The sequence below is a fragment of the Vigna unguiculata genome, chromosome 5 (assembly GCF_037176805.1).
Source record: "Vigna unguiculata cultivar grain cowpea cultivar isolate G323 ecotype 2 chromosome 5, ASM3717680v1, whole genome shotgun sequence".
Classification (NCBI taxonomy): Eukaryota; Viridiplantae; Streptophyta; class Magnoliopsida; order Fabales; family Fabaceae; genus Vigna; species Vigna unguiculata.
In genome coordinates this window covers 16,951,485-16,956,030 of record NC_140796.1, presented here as the reverse complement: position 1 = coordinate 16,956,030, position 4,546 = coordinate 16,951,485, and the positions used below count along the sequence as shown (strand labels likewise).

Genomic DNA, 4,546 nt, shown 5'->3' with positions numbered 1-4,546 from the left:
TTAACCCACACTTTGTTTTCTCTCTCTTTCATTGCATCTTTCCCTGAAGTGACACACCTTCTTCTCCTTCTTTCATTCCTCTCAAGCAAGCAGTTCTTCACTTATTATCCAAAACAACGGTTAAGGATTTCTGTTACGATTTTGATGGGGACATGACCATAAGTAAAGGTAAGATCCACTTAAAGGATTTCGAGAGCTTATGACAAAGACTATAGCATGAAAAACAAAGAAAGACCATTGAAGTAAACACAACAACATTAAATATCTATCCGGCAGCTAAGCCTGCCCCACATGGTTATCCACATGTTTCCATATTATGCGGATACACTTCAACAATAAGATGGACATTGTGTATATGTTTTATGGAAAATTTTAACTTTTCCCTTCCCATGCACAATAATATTCAGATACTAAGAATTTACTTTCATAATTATTCTCTGGTCATAAATTTGTTAGAATTTACTTAATAAATATTTCAAATATCAATGAATAAGATCATATTCAAGCTAACTTATAGTAAACTAACTAACTTGAAGGAAGAACTATGTAAGGAACCAAACAATAAGTGTGGGACTTCACATTGGAAATTCAGAACTATATATCAGACACAAAATTAACCACTTAATTAAAAAGAAACAGATTGCATTACCTAATTTAATAATAAAATAGACCTTAGAAGTGCAGTGAAGGTCACTGCTCTCGTCCAGGGAAGTATGGTTTTCGGTGTCACAAGCTTCTATTTTATAGCTCATACTCTTTACTACAATGAAGGAAACACTAATGTCATCAAAATAACACATCAGCAGAGAAGATTAATTTACAGGATTATAAACAGCTAATAAATGCCCAACAAGGGAAAGGATTCTCTTCCGGAAAATTATGGAATATACTATAAAGTAAGTACCTAACACAGAAGCATCTAGGTCAAATTCAAAAATTGAAAGGAGCAACTTGTAAATGCTTAACTAAATAGTAGGGGCTGCGCGGACGCAAGCCCCCTCTGCCACAAATTATGATGTAAGTTCCACCACAAAGGTAGACCTTAGAACAACACCCCTTCTTTGTGCAATCAAGGTCACTGCTCTAGGCCATGAGCCTTCATGATCGCTCATTCACCCCATCCAGGTAAGTATGTTTTTCAATGTCACAACTATTTCTTTTATAATTCATACTCTTTAATACTCTGCTGCATACATACATGTGGGACTTCAAATATGATTACTCTTTAATGCAAGTTCTTTTTCGAAGAAGTGTATTTTTGGTCAAGGAAAAAATAGAATACAATAACGAGGGACCCAAAAAAGGCAAAAATCATTTTTAGTCCAAAAGATTTCGACTTGTATTTCCATAGAATGGTTGTTGTTCATTTAAAACAAATTAGCAGACATTTTCAATTTGTGGGATTATAAACTCAGTTAAATGTTTTGAGGGAAAAAAACACATTATTTTATTGTGAAACTAAATCAAATATCCTGTAAGATGTTTGGATTGGCGTACAAAAATTGCATGTTTCATAAAATCTACATAAAACAATCCAAAAAATGTTAAGCTATAATGACTTGTTTGGCTTAATATATGATCAAAATAAATATATAATCTTTAAATTGTATTAGCTGACGGTCACCTAAGTTGGTGTTGCTAACGTTATATCTTTAAATTGGCAATGCTTACTGAACAATCTCACAAATATTTTAGCCTTTGGCATTGGTTTTCCTTTATAAAGTGGTACCAGTGCACTCAGCTTACACATTGCAAAGTAGAGTTTGTTCATGCTTCTGTCGATCTTAACTAATAATTTTAGGATATTTGAATAATATATTTAATCATTGTCACTTAATTTAAAAGAAATCAAATTCTTAAACTTATCAATAATTGAATCAAAACTGAAATCTTTTGTTGTTTTTCCTCATATATTTTTCCTTAGAATAAGGATTGTCTTTGATATAGACTCCATTTAAATAAGCTCTTTTAATTTAATCTTTTTGACTCATTGAATATTTCATATGATATTGTTGGCACTCCATTTTTCATTTTTTCTCTCTTTAAAAGTTTAGTTTTAGTTTAAATAAATATTTGTTTGTCTTGAATTAACTAGTTTTTGTTGGTAGCTTAGAAAAATAGAGTTTTTATAAAAATGTGAGAAAAAGGTTGTTTTTAAGAGTATTTTGTTGCATTTAGTTTTGTTCTTTTTAAGACTCCATCACGAAAAGAGGCACGAGCCCTCGATGTTGCAACATGCAAATGGAGAGATGAGTTTGATGCGTGATCAAAGTAGGATGATGTGTGATCAAGAGGGAGAGAGATTAGAGCATATTCGTGGTAGATTCGTGAACGAGTGGAAGGATCAAAACGAGATCGAGGGCATCGAAATGGGGTAGCAATATCACGATTCTGGTTTCGAGCAAAGAGGATAGGGGTTAGGTTAATTTTTTGTTTCTTTTCTCTGTTTTCTTTTTCTTTGGAGAAGGGTTTAAAAGGGGAAAATTAAGTTTGTGAGAGGCGAGCCCTGGCAGAGCGAGACAGACAGAAATGTTTGGAGGGGTTCGAGAGTTCATGTTCATCGAATGTTCTTGTGTGAGAGGGAGAAAGTGTAATGTAAGAGGGTCTTCTCCATATCTTATGAGCTTAAAGTAGCCTTCATAGATTGAGATTTTCCTTGTGTTAGGTAGTTGTACTTAGTTCACCCATGAGATAAATAGACACCAAGATTGGGCTCAAAAAGTTTCCTTTCACCATTTAAAATTCTAGCACTTTCTTTATCTCTTGTATACTTTTGACTTTGTTGATTTCAATGAAATACACTGGTTTAAATTTTTGTTTTGATTTCCAGCTTTCAATTTGGTTGTTCAAGCTTTTATTGCGTTTTAAGTTTTCTTGTCTTTAATTTTTATAATTTTAAATTCCATTTTACGTTCTCTACTTTTAAATTTTGCATCATTTTAAATTTCCTTTATTGCTTTCTATTATCATTTTGTTTGTCTTTAAGTTTCTGCACCAATTTCAATTCTCTTGTTTCATATTTAAATTTCCTATAGTTTTTAGTTTATAGGATCATGGTTTCTATTAGTAGTAGTGGTGGTAGGGACTTTCATCTTCATGCATATTTTGTTTATGCACCAACATTTGCATCTTTTAGTTGTACATGATAGAGCATCCAATCCTCCATATTCTCATGTTGTGAATTGAATCCATGAATCTATCCATGCTTACTAAGTTGCATTGAAGCTCTGCCTCACATCTGCATTCAAAGCATTTCATGCATTATGATGTCATGTTTCAATAGTTGATATAGGTTCTGGTTGTAAGATCCGGGAAAATTAAATAAATAAATAAAGATTTATTTAATAAATGTGAGGGTGGGAATCCCTAAGTTAATTAATGTGGAGAGAGAAGACAAGGAATAGAGTACTAGCTCAAGTGGTTGAGAGCATTTGGCTATTAAGAGAGGATTTGTGTTCAAGTCATGCAGATGCCAATTGTGTGTTAATTTAATTATTTTATTGTTTTGCATGTATGCTTGATCATGGAGCATGATGATATAATCATAGATAAGTAAGAATTACCATGAAACATGAATTCGTTGGTTGATTGTGCATTAGTTTTGTAATTGCTTGGTTGTGTGTTCAAATCTTGATTGACGTAAAATAGTTTCCTTTGTGCCCAAATTCTTTTTGCTATGATTGGGAAGGTTCAGAAACCCTAGCTATCGTAGGGGGTAGCTAGAAGGGGCTGTAAAAGCCATTAGTTAATGACATTTGATGATGATTTTCGTTTTTATTTTTTTTATTAAAATTTTAAGCTACAAAAGAGGGGAGAATAAAGTGAGTGAGGAAGAAGAATAAGCATTGTGATATAGACCATCCACTTGCACTGAAAAGTAAGTCTGAGAGAGAGAATCAGATGGCCAATCAGAGTGGAAAGTAGTAGGAGCCAAAAGAGGGGAACACATTGGAATCAAGGGAGGGTCAAGGATATCAACTTCAGCAAAGAAACCGAGTTAAAGGGGTTTCCTTTCGTGTTTAATTTTAAATATATATGATTCTGGGATGTATGTAATCTATGTGTACCTCTGCATTCTCCAAAATTCTGAAGTGTGCGCATTTTTGGAATTTTTCCCGAAACTGCCTAGCGGTCTCGAAGACTCGCCAAGCGACACATGCGTCTGAACCCAATTTTCTGGGTTTTGTGATGAACCGCCTAACGGTTGTGTTCTGTTTGCTATGCGACACGAACTAGAATGCCAATTTTATGTATTCTTGTGGTTTCCGTGATGATTGGGAAGCCTGAATTGGACCTCTGTGTGTGATTGTATGAATTGCTTTTTGATAGAATGTATGAAGGGGCTTCAATGGAGGGAATTGTATGAACCCTTGCATAATCGGGGGTAATGTGTTATGATTAGGAATCAGGAAGGTTGGGACTCACAAGTTTATGTGATAAATTGTGATAATGATGTGTTGTTGGAGTGGATTGGAATTCGTATAAAAGGGATGGAACCATAATTGTATAATTTTATGAGAAATTGCATGATAGGAACGAATAATTG

General features: G+C 33.8%; 1 non-coding gene across 1 annotated transcript; it reads right to left on the bottom strand.

Annotated features, from left to right (window-relative positions):
* Positions 1-972: 972 nt before the first annotated feature.
* On the bottom strand, positions 973-1,133 carry LOC114186395 (U1 spliceosomal RNA). The gene has a single exon (XR_003605054.1). It is a non-coding gene; the product is annotated as a U1 spliceosomal RNA (small nuclear RNA).
* Positions 1,134-4,546: the final 3,413 nt, after the last annotated feature.